Here is a 12,433-nt window from a genome sequence, read left to right as displayed (position 1 = left end):
ACACCTGTTCACAGAAGCAATCAATCAATCAGATTCCAAACTCTCCACCATGGCCAAGACCAAAGAGCTCTCCAAGGATGTCAGGTACAAGATTGTAGACCTACACAAGGCTGGAATGGGCTACAAGACCATCGCCAAGCAGCTTGGTGAGAAGGTGACAACAGTTGGTGCGATTATTCGCAAATGGAAGAAACACAAAAGAACTGTCAATCTCCCTCGGCCTGGGGCTCCATGCAAGATCTCACGTCGTGGAGTTGCAATGATCATGAGAACGGTGAGGAATCAGCCCAGAACTACACGGGAGGATCTTGTCAATGATCTCAAGGCAGCTGGGACCATAGTCACAAAGAAAACAATTGGTAACACACTACGCCGTGAAGGACTGAAATCCTGCAGCGCCCGCAAAGTCCCCCTGCAAATCAAATCAAATTTATTTATATAGCCCTTCGTACATCAGCTGATATCTCAAAGTGCTGTTCCGAAACCCAGCCTAAAACACCAAACAGCAAGCAATGCATGTGAAAGAAGCACGGTGGCTAGGAAAAACTCCCTAGAAAGGTGAAAAACCTAGGAAGAAACCTAGAGAGGAACCAGGCTATGAGGGGTGGCCAGTCCTCTTCTGGCTTTGCCGGGTGGATATTATAACAGAACATGGTCAAGATGTTAAAATGTTCATAAATGACCAGCATGGTCAAATAATAATAATCATAGTAGTTGTCAAGGGTGCAACAAGCACGTCTGCTCAAGAAAGCACATATACATGCCCGTCTGAAGTTTGCCAATGAACATCTGAATGATTCAGAGGACAACTGGGTGAAAGTGTTGTGGTCAGATGAGACCAAAATGGAGCTCTTTGGCATCAACTCTACTCGCCGTGTTCAGAGGAAGAGGAATGCTGCGTATGACCCCAAGAACACCATCCCCACCGTCAAACATGGAGGTGGAAACATTATGCTTTGGGGTTGTTTTTCTGCTAAGGGGACAGGACAACTTCACCACATCAAAGGGACAATGGACGGGGCCATGTACCGTCAAATCTTGGCTGAGAACCTCCTTCCCTTAGCCAGGGCATTGAAAATGGGTCGTGGATGGGTATTCCAGCATGACAATGACCCAAAACACACGGCCAAGGCAACAAAGGAGTGGCTCAAGAAGAAGCACATTAAGGTCCTGGAGTGGCCTAGCCAGTCTCCAGACCTTAATCCCATAGAAAATCTGTGGAGGGAGCTGAAGGTTCGAGTTGCCCAACGGCAGCCTCGAAACCTTAATGACTTGGAGAAGATCTGCAAAGAGGAGTGGGACAAAATCCCTCCTGAGATGTGTGCAGTATGGAAAAAAATTAAAACGTATGAAATGTATTCACTGTTGTAAGTCGCTCTGGATAAGAGCGTCGACTAAATTACTAAAATGTAAAAATGTAAAAAAATTTGCAAACCTGGTGGCCAACTACAAGAAACGTCTGACCTCTGTGATTGCCAAAAAGGGTTTTGCCACCAAGTACTAAGTCATGTTTTGCAGAGGGGTCAAATACTTATTTCCCTCATTAAAATGCGAATCATTTTATAACATATTTGACATGCGTTTTTCTGGATTTTTTTGTTGTTATTCTGTCTTTCACTGTTCAAATAAACCTACCATTAAAATGATAGACTGATCATTTCTTTGTCAGTGGGCAAACGTACAAAATCAGCAGGGGATCAAATACTTTTTTCCCTCACTGTATCTAGACTTATAGTTGTACAGTAGCCAGGTTTTCATGACTGGATAGATAGCATGATGAATGCCGTGTTCTCTGTGCTCTCTGTTTGTCTCCTGTCTGATTGTGCCTAGTATTGTTGACATACCACTCCATTGTTTGGCTAGTCTAATTGTTCACATTCCTGGCCTAGTTTCCAGCCCAGGATTCTAGGCTATGTACGTGAAAGTAAACAGCAGATTAAGCAGTTAATTCCACGATTTTCTTGCCCAGGTACCCCCTCCCAGGCAAACCAGCGACCCAAGGACGCACATCATATGTTAGCAAAAAAATAAAAAATATCACGTCTTGCCTTATCATCAGGTGAATGACAATTGTCCCCCACAGTGAAATTGGGGAGGGGACTGTGGATCTGTCTCCGTCCATTTGTACGTTAGTCACACGATATCTCAGACAGCACTGGGCCGATTTTGACTAAACTTGGGTGAATGATGTGTCTTGCCATAGAGATCCGGAATTTACAAAATGACATTGATTGGCCAAAGGTGGGAGCTATAGTAATTAACTGAATTGTTAGTCACGCGCAATATCTCTATTGGCCCAAGGGGGGCACTGCATCATTTATCTGGGACGACTTGTTAACTGTTGCCTTGTTGCAAGAAGTAATCAACATTTTAAAATGAATATATTTGGTAAATCGTTTTTCATCATTTGTCTGCGCAAGAGTGAAGGTTTCATTGAGTTGTGAGATTGTACTTTTGCAGATATAACACACAGTGGCTTTTAAACACCCACAAATGCTTGTCAAACAAGTGTTAATTGATCACTTTTTTGGCTATTAGGAGCCCTGCCTAATACAGTATTCAGAGCAAACAAGGAATACCAGCCATAACAGTAACTTACATAGTGATGTTTAGGCCTAGTGTTTTGTGGTGAATTAGATCAGCTACTAATGTTCACATCATATTTTCAGTGTTTCTTCTTTAACATAGCTGTGGGGGGGCTTCTTCACTGAGAAAACCTACTGGACAAATACTAAAAGAGCAAATTTTCCATGATTTTTTGAGGAAATCATGATATGGACTCTCTTTGGCATGAACGTTTCTCAGTCATGGGTGGCATACACTGGGATATGGGGGAGGGGAGTGGGTGGGGTATATGCAAATTGAACATTAACATATACAGTGAGGGAAAAAAGTATTTGATCCCCTGCTGATTTTGTACGTTTGACCACTGACAAAGAAATTATCAGTCTATAATTTTAATGGTAGGTTTATTTGAACAATGAGAGACAGAATATCAATAACAAAAATCCAGAGAAACGCATGTCAAAAATGTTATAAATTGATTTGCATTTTAATGAGGGAAATAAGTATTTGACCCCCTCTCAATCAGAAAGATTTCTGGCTCCCAGGTGTCTTTTATACAGGTAACGAGCAGAGATTAGGAGCACACTCTTAAAGGGAGTGCTCCTAATCTCAGCTTGTTACCTGTATAAAAGACACCTGTTCACAGAAGCAATCAATCAATCAGATTCCAAACTCTCCACCATGGCCAAGACCAAAGAGCTCTCCAAGGATGTCAGGTACAAGATTGTAGACCTACACAAGGCTGGAATGGGCTACAAGACCATCGCCAAGCAGCTTGGTGAGAAGGTGACAACAGTTGGTGCGATTATTCGCAAATGGAAGAAACACAAAAGAACTGTCAATCTCCCTCGGCCTGGGGCTCCCTGCAAGATCTCACCTCGTGGAGTTGCAATGATCATGAGAACTGTGAGGAATCAGCCCAGAACTACACGGGAGGATCTTGTCAATGATCTCAAGGCAGCTGGGAGCATAGTCACAAAGAAAACAATTGGTAACACACTACGCCGTGAAGGACTGAAATCCTGCAGCGCCCGCAAAGTCCCCCTGCAAATCAAATCAAATTTATTTATATAGCCCTTTGTACATCAGCTGATATCTCAAAGTGCTGTTCCGAAACCCAGCCTAAAACCCCAAACAGCAAGCAATGCATGTGAAAGAAGCACGGTGGCTAGGAAAAACTCCCTGGGAAAAACTCCCTAGAAAGGCGAAAAACCTAGGAAGAAACCTAGAGAGGAACCAGGCTATGAGGGGTGGCCAGTCCTCTTCTGGCTGTGCCGGGTGGATATTATAACAGAACATGGTCAAGATGTTAAAATGTTCATAAATGACCAGCATGGTCAAATAATAATAATCATAGTAGTTGTCGATGGTGCAACAAGCACGTCTGCTCAAGAAAGCACATATACATGCCCGTCTGAAGTTTGCCAATGAACATCTGAATGATTCAGAGGACAACTGGGTGAAAGTGTTGTGGTCAGATGAGACCAAAATGGAGCTCTTTGGCATCAACTCTACTCGCCGTGTTCAGAGGAAGAGGAATGCTGCGTATGACCCCAAGAACACCATCCCCACCGTCAAACATGGAGGTGGAAACATTATGCTTTGGAGTTGTTTTTCTGCTAAGGGGACAGGACAACTTCACCACATCAAAGGGACAATGGACGGGGCCATGTACCGTCAAATCTTGGGTGAGAACCTCCTTCCCTTAGCCAGGGCATTGAAAATGGGTCGTGGATGGGTATTCCAGCATGACAATGACCCAAAACACACGGCCAAGGCAACAAAGCAGTGGCTCAAGAAGAAGCACATTAAGGTCCTGGAGTGGCCTAGCCAGTCTCCAGACCTTAATCCCATAGAAAATCTGTGGAGGGAGCTGAAGGTTCGAGTTGCCCAACATCAGCCTCGAAACCTTAATGACTTGGAGAAGATCTGCAAAGAGGAGTGGGACAAAATCCCTCCTGAGATGTGTGCAGTATGGAAAAAAATTTAAACGTATGAAATGTATTCACTGTTGTAAGTCGCTCTGGATAAGAGCGTCGACTAAATTACTAAAATGTAAAAATTTAAAAAAATGTGTAAACCTGGTGGCCAACTACAAGAAACGTCTGACCTCTGTGATTGCCAAAAAGGGTTTTGCCACCAAGTACTAAGTCATGTTTTGCAGAGGGGTCAAATACTTATTTCCCTCATTAAAATGCGAATCATTTTATAACATTTTTCACATGCGTTTTTCTGGATTTTTTTGTTGTTATTCTGTCTTTCACTGTTCAAATAAACCTACCATTAAAATGATAGACTGATCATTTCTTTGTCAGTGGGCAAATGTACAAAATCAGCAGGGGATCAAATACTTTTTCCCCTCACTGTATCTAGACTTATAGTTGTACAGTAGCCAGGTTTTCATGACTGGATAGATAGCATGATGAATGCCGTGTTCTCTGTGCTCTCTGTTTGTCTCCTGTCTGATTGTGCCTAGTATTGTTGACATACCACTCCATTGTTTGGCTAGTCTGTTCACATTCCTGGCCTAGTTTCCAGCCCAGGATTCTAGGCTATGGACGTGAAAGTAAACAGCAGATTAAGCAGTTAATTCCACGATTTTCTTGCCCAGGTACCCCCTCCCAGGCAAACCAGCGACCCAAGGACGCACATCATATGTTAGCAAAAAAATAAAAAATGTCTTGCCTTATCATCAGGTGAATGACAATTGTCCCCCACAATGAAATTGGGGAGGGGACTGTGGATCTGTCTCCGTCCATTTGTACGTTAGTCACACGATATCTCAGACAGCACTGGGCCGATTTTGACTAAACTTGGGTGAATGATGTGTCTTGCCATAGAGATCCGGAATTTACAAAATTACATTGATTGGCCAAAGGTGGGAGCTATAGTAATTAACTGAATTGTTAGTCACGCGCAATATCTCTATTGGCCCAAGGGGGGCACTGCATCATTTATCTGGGACGACTTGTTAACTGTTGCCTTGTTGCAAGAAGTAATCAACATTTTAAAATGAATAGATTTGGAACATCGTTTTTCATCATTTGTCTGCGCAAGAGTGAAGGTTTCATTGAGTTGTGAGATTGTACTTTTGCAGATATAACACACAGTTTCTTTTAAACACCCACAAATGCTTGTCAAACAAGTGTTAATTGATCACTTTTTTGGCTATTAGGAGCCCTGCCTAATACAGTATTCAGAGCAAACAAGGTATACCAGCCATAACAGTATAGTGATGTTTAGGCCTAGTGTTTTGTGGTGAATTAGATCAGCTACCAATGTTCACATCATATTTTCAGTGTTTTTTCTTTAACATAGCTGTGGGGGGCTTCCTCACTGAGAAAACCTACTGGACAAATACTAAAAGAGCAAATTTTCCATGATTTTTTGAGGAAATCATGATATGGACTCTCTTTGGCATGAACGTTTCTCAGTCATGGGTGGCATACACTGGGATATGGGGGAGGGGAGTGGGTGGGGTATATGCAAATTGAACATTAACATATACAGTGAGGGAAAAAAGTATTTGATCCCCTGCTGATTTTGTACGTTTGACCACTGACAAAGAAATTATCAGTCTATAATTTTAATGGTAGGTTTATTTGAACAATGAGAGACAGAATATCAATAACAAAAATCCAGAGAAACGCATGTCAAAAATGTTATAAATTGATTTGCATTTTAATGAGGGAAATAAGTATTTGACCCCCTCTCAATCAGAAAGATTTCTGGCTCCCAGGTGTCTTTTATACAGGTAACGAGCAGAGATTAGGAGCACACTCTTAAAGGGAGTGCTCCTAATCTCAGCTTGTTACCTGTATAAAAGACACCTGTTCACAGAAGCAATCAATCAATCAGATTCCAAACTCTCCACCATGGCCAAGACCAAAGAGCTCTCCAAGGATGTCAGGTACAAGATTGTAGACCTACACAAGGCTGGAATGGGCTACAAGACCATCGCCAAGCAGCTTGGTGAGAAGGTGACAACAGTTGGTGCGATTATTCGCAAATGGAAGAAACACAAAAGAACTGTCAATCTCCCTCGGCCTGGGGCTCCATGCAAGATCTCACCTCGTGGAGTTGCAATGATCATGAGAACTGTGAGGAATCAGCCCAGAACTACACGGGAGGATCTTGTCAATGATCTCAAGGCAGCTGGGACCATAGTCACCAAGAAAACAATTGGTAACACACTACGCCGTGAAGGACTGAAATCCTGCAGCGCCCGCAAAGTCCCCCTGCAAATCAAATCAAATGTATTTATATAGCCCTTCGTACATCAGCTGATATCTCAAAGTGCTGTTCCGAAACCCAGCCTAGAACCCCAAACAGCAAGCAATGCATGTGAAAGAATCACGGTGGCTAGGAAAAACTCCATAGGAAAAACTCCCTAGAAAGGCGAAAAACCTAGGAAGAAACCTAGAGAGGAACCATTCTATGAGGGGTGGCCAGTCCTCTTCTGGCTGTGCCGGGTGGATATTATAACAGAACATGGTCAAGATGTTAAAATGTTCATAAATGACCAGCATGGTCAAATAATAATAATCATAGTAGTTGTCGATGGTGCAACAAGCACGTCTGCTCAAGAAAGCACATATACATGCCCGTCTGAAGTTTGCCAATGAACATCTGAATGATTCAGAGGACAACTGGGTGAAAGTGTTGTGGTCAGATGAGACCAAAATGGAGCTCTTTGGCATCAACTCAACTCGCCGTGTTCGGAGGAGGAGGAATGCTGCGTATGACCCCAAGAACACCATCCCCACCGTCAAACATGGAGGTGGAAACATTATGCTTTGGGGTTGTTTTTCTGCTAAGGGGACAGGACAACTTCACCACATCAAAGGGACAATGGACGGGGCCATGTACCGTCAAATCTTGGGTGAGAACCTCCTTCCCTTAGCCAGGGCATTGAAAATGGGTCGTGGATGGGTATTCCAGCATGACAATGACCCAAAACACACGGCCAAGGCAACAAAAGAGTGGCTCAAGAAGAAGCACATTAAGGTCCTGGAGTGGCCTAACCAGTCTCCAGACCTTAATCCCATAGAAAATCTGTGGAGGGAGCTGAAGGTTCGAGTTGCCCAACGTCAGCCTCGAAACCTTAATGACTTGGAGAAGATCTGCAAAGAGGAGTGGGACAAAATCCCTCCTGAGATGTGTGCAAACCTGGTGGCCAACTACAAGAAACGTCTGACCTCTGTGATTGCCAAAAAGGGTTTTGCCACCAAGTACTAAGTCATGTTTTGCAGAGGGGTCAAATACTTATTTCCCTCATTAAAATGCAAATCATTTTATAACATTTTTGACATGCGTTTTTCTGGATTTTTTTGTTGTTATTCTGTCTTTCACTGTTCAAATAAACCTACCATTAAAATGATAGACTGATCATTTCTTTGTCAGTGGGCAAACATACAAAATCAGCAGGGGATCAAATACTTTTTCCCTCACTGTATCTAGACTTATAGTTGTACAGTAGCCAGGTTTTCATGACTGGATAGATAGCATGATGAATGCCGTGTTCTCTGTGCTCTCTGTTTGTCTCCTGTCTGATTGTGCCTAGTATTGTTGACATACCACTCCATTGTTTGGCTAGTCTAATTGTTCACATTCCTGGCCTAGTTTCCAGCCCAGGATTCTAGGCTATGGACGTGAAAGTAAACAGCAGATTAAGCAGTTAATTCCACGATTTTCTTGCCCAGGTACCCCCTCCCAGGCAAACCAGCGACCCAAGGACACACATCATATGTTAGCAAAAAAAATTAAAATATCACGTCTTGCCTTATCATCAGGTGAATGACAATTGTTCCCCACAGTGAAATTGGGGAGGGGACTGTGGATCTGTCTCCGTCCATTTGTACGTTAGTCACACGATATCTGACAGCACTGGGCCGATTTTGACTAAACTTGGGTGAATGATGTGCCTTGCCATAGAGATCCGGAATTTACAAAATTACATTGATTGGCCAAAGGTGGGAGCTATAGTAATTAACTGAATTGTTAGTCACGCGCAATATCTCTATTGGCCCAAGGGGGGCACTGCATCATTTATCTGGGACGACTTGTTAACTGTTGCCTTGTTGCAAGAAGTAATCAACATTTTAAAATGAATAGATTTGGTACATCGTTTTTCATCATTTGTCTGCGCAAGAGTGAAGGTTTCATTGAGTTGTGAGATTGTACTTTTGCAGATATAACACACAGTGGCTTTTAAACACCCACAAATGCTTGTCAAACAAGTGTTAATTGATCACTTTTTTGGCTATTAGGGGCCCTGCCTAATACAGTATTCAGAGCAAACAAGGAATACCAGCCATAACAGTAACTTACATAGTGATGTTTAGGCCTAGTGTTTTGTGGTGAATTAGATCAGCTACTAATGTTCACATCATATTTTCAGTGTTTTTTCTTTAACATAGCTGTGGGGGGCTTCCTCACTGAGAAAACCTACTGGACAAATACTAAAAGAGCAAATTTTCCATGATTTTTTTGAGGAAATCATGATATGGACTCTCTTTGGCATGAACGTTTCTCGGTCATGGGTGGCATACACTGGGATATGGGGGAGGGGAGTGGGTGGGGTATATGCAAATTGAACATTAACATATACAGTGAGGGAAAAAAGTATTTGATCCCCTGCTGATTTTGTACGTTTGACCACTGACAAAGAAATTATCAGTCTATAATTTTAATGCTAGGTTTATTTGAACAATGAGAGACAGAATAACAACAACAAAAATCCAGAGAAACGCATGTCAAAAATGTTATAAATTGATTTGCATTTTAATGAGGGAAATAAGTATTTGACCCCCTCTCAATCAGAAAGATTTCTGGCTCCCAGGTGTCTTTTATACAGGTAACGAGCTGAGATTAGGAGCACACTCTTAAAGGAAGTGCTCCTAATCTCAGTTTGTTACCTGTATAAAAGACACCTGTTCACAGAAGCAATCAATCAATCAGATTCCAAACTCTCCACCATGGCCAAGACCAAAGAGCTCTCCAAGGATGTCAGGTACAAGATTGTAGACCTACACAAGGCTGGAATGGGCTACAAGACCATCGCCAAGCAGCTTGGTGAGAAGGTGACAACAGTTGGTGCGATTATTCGCAAATGGAAGAAACACAAAAGAACTGTCAATCTCCCTCGGCCTGGGGCTCCCTGCAAGATCTCACCTCGTGGAGTTGCAATGATCATGAGAACGGTGAGGAATCAGCCCAGAACTACACGGGAGGATCTTGTCAATGATCTCAAGGCAGCTGGGACCATAGTCACCAAGAAAACAATTGGTAACACACTACGCCGTGAAGGACTGAAATCCTGCAGCGCCCGCAAAGTCCCCCTGCAAATCAAATCAAATGTATTTATATAGCCCTTCGTACATCAGCTGATATCTCAAAGTGCTGTTCCGAAACCCAGCCTAGAACCCCAAACAGCAAGCAATGCATGTGAAAGAATCACGGTGGCTAGGAAAAACTCCATAGGAAAAACTCCCTAGAAAGGCGAAAAACCTAGGAAGAAACCTAGAGAGGAACCATTCTATGAGGGGTGGCCAGTCCTCTTCTGGCTGTGCCGGGTGGATATTATAACAGAACATGGTCAAGATGTTAAAATGTTCATAAATGACCAGCATGGTCAAATAATAATAATCATAGTAGTTGTCGATGGTGCAACAAGCACGTCTGCTCAAGAAAGCACATATACATGCCCGTCTGAAGTTTGCCAATGAACATCTGAATGATTCAGAGGACAACTGGGTGAAAGTGTTGTGGTCAGATGAGACCAAAATGGAGCTCTTTGGCATCAACTCAACTCGCCGTGTTCGGAGGAGGAGGAATGCTGCGTATGACCCCAAGAACACCATCCCCACCGTCAAACATGGAGGTGGAAACATTATGCTTTGGGGTTGTTTTTCTGCTAAGGGGACAGGACAACTTCACCACATCAAAGGGACAATGGACGGGGCCATGTACCGTCAAATCTTGGGTGAGAACCTCCTTCCCTTAGCCAGGGCATTGAAAATGGGTCGTGGATGGGTATTCCAGCATGACAATGACCCAAAACACACGGCCAAGGCAACAAAGGAGTGGCTCAAGAAGAAGCACATTAAGGTCCTGGAGTGGCCTAACCAGTCTCCAGACCTTAATCCCATAGAAAATCTGTGGAGGGAGCTGAAGGTTCGAGTTGCCCAACGTCAGCCTCGAAACCTTAATGACTTGGAGAAGATCTGCAAAGAGGAGTGGGACAAAATCCCTCCTGAGATGTGTGCAAACCTGGTGGCCAACTACAAGAAACGTCTGACCTCTGTGATTGCCAAAAATGGTTTTGCCACCAAGTACTAAGTCATGTTTTGCAGAGGGGTCAAATACTTATTTCCCTCATTAAAATGCAAATCATTTTATAACATTTTTGACATGCGTTTTTCTGGATTTTTTGGTTGTTATTCTGTCTTTCACTGTTCAAATAAACCTACCATTAAAATGATAGACTGATCATTTCTTTGCCAGTGGGCAAACGTACAAAATCAGCAGGGGATCAAATACTTTTTTCCCTCACTGTATCTAGACTTATAGTTGTACAGTAGCCAGGTTTTCATGACTGGATAGATAGCATGATGAATGCCGTGTTCTCTGTGCTCTCTGTTTGTCTCCTGTCTGATTGTGCCTAGTATTGTTGACATACCACTCCATTGTTTGGCTAGTCTAATTGTTCACATTCCTGGCCTAGTTTCCAGCCCAGGATTCTAGGCTATGGACGTGAAAGTAAACAGCAGATTAAGCAGTTAATTCCACGATTTTCTTGCCCAGGTACCCCCTCCCAGGCAAACCAGCGACCCAAGGACGCACATCATATGTTAGCAAAAAAATAAAAAATATCATGTCTTGCCTTATCATCAGGTGAATGACAATTGTCCCCCACAATGAAATTGGGGAGGGGACTGTGGATCTGTCTCCGTCCATTTGTACGTTAGTCACACGATATCTCAGACAGCACTGGGCCGATTTTGACTAAACTTGGGTGAATGATGTGTCTTGCCATAGAGATCCGGAATTTACAAAATTACATTGATTGGCCAAAGGTGGGAGCTATAGTAATTAACTGAATTGTTAGTCACGCGCAATATCTCTATTGGCCCAAGGGGGGCACTGCATCATTTATCTGGGACGACTTGTTAACTGTTGCCTTGTTGCAAGAAGTAATCAACATTTTAAAATGAATAGATTTGGAACATCGTTTTTCATCATTTGTCTGCGCAAGAGTGAAGGTTTCATTGAGTTGTGAGATTGTACTTTTGCAGATATAACACACAGTGGCTTTTAAACACCCACAAATGCTTGTCAAACAAGTGTTAATTGATCACTTTTTTGGCTATTAGGAGCCCTGCCTAATACAGTATTCAGAGCAAACAAGGAATACCAGCCATAACAGTAACTTACATAGTGATGTTTAGGCCTAGTGTTTTGTGGTGAATTAGATCAGCTACTAATGTTCACATCATATTTTCAGTGTTTCTTCTTTAACATAGCTGTGGGGGGGCTTCTTCACTGAGAAAACCTACTGGACAAATACTAAAAGAGCAAATTTTCCATGATTTTTTGAGGAAATCATGATATGGACTCTCTTTGGCATGAACGTTTCTCAGTCATGGGTGGCATACACTGGGATATGGGGGAGGGGAGTGGGTGGGGTATATGCAAATTGAACATTAACATATACAGTGAGGGAAAAAAGTATTTGATCCCCTGCTGATTTTGTACGTTTGACCACTGACAAAGAAATTATCAGTCTATAATTTTAATGGTAGGTTTATTTGAACAATGAGAGACAGAATATCAATAACAAAAATCCAGAGAAACGCATGTCAAAAAT

General features: G+C 42.6%; 1 protein-coding gene and 4 non-coding genes across 6 annotated transcripts in view; 1 reads left to right on the top strand and 4 right to left on the bottom strand.

Annotated features, from left to right (window-relative positions):
- The window catches only part of dennd5a (DENN/MADD domain containing 5A), a 94,076-nt gene that overhangs the window by 23,589 nt on the left and 58,054 nt on the right, over positions 1–12,433 (top strand). The gene's annotated exons all lie outside the window — the stretch shown is intronic.
- Positions 2,695–2,749, bottom strand: LOC123730853 (U7 small nuclear RNA). Its single transcript, XR_006762306.1, has one exon. It is a non-coding gene; the product is annotated as a U7 small nuclear RNA (small nuclear RNA).
- On the bottom strand, positions 5,889–5,943 carry LOC123730848 (U7 small nuclear RNA). The gene has a single exon (XR_006762301.1). It is a non-coding gene; the product is annotated as a U7 small nuclear RNA (small nuclear RNA).
- LOC123730847 (U7 small nuclear RNA) lies at positions 8,990–9,044 on the bottom strand. The gene has a single exon (XR_006762300.1). It is a non-coding gene; the product is annotated as a U7 small nuclear RNA (small nuclear RNA).
- Positions 12,096–12,150, bottom strand: LOC123730846 (U7 small nuclear RNA). Its single transcript, XR_006762299.2, has one exon. It is a non-coding gene; the product is annotated as a U7 small nuclear RNA (small nuclear RNA).

Source organism: Salmo salar, chromosome 26 (assembly GCF_965601325.2).
Source record: "Salmo salar chromosome 26, fSalSal1, whole genome shotgun sequence".
Lineage (NCBI taxonomy): Eukaryota > Metazoa > Chordata > Actinopteri > Salmoniformes > Salmonidae > Salmo > Salmo salar.
The sequence above is the reverse complement of the archived record's forward strand: the minus strand, read 5'-3'. Positions and strand labels throughout refer to the sequence as shown.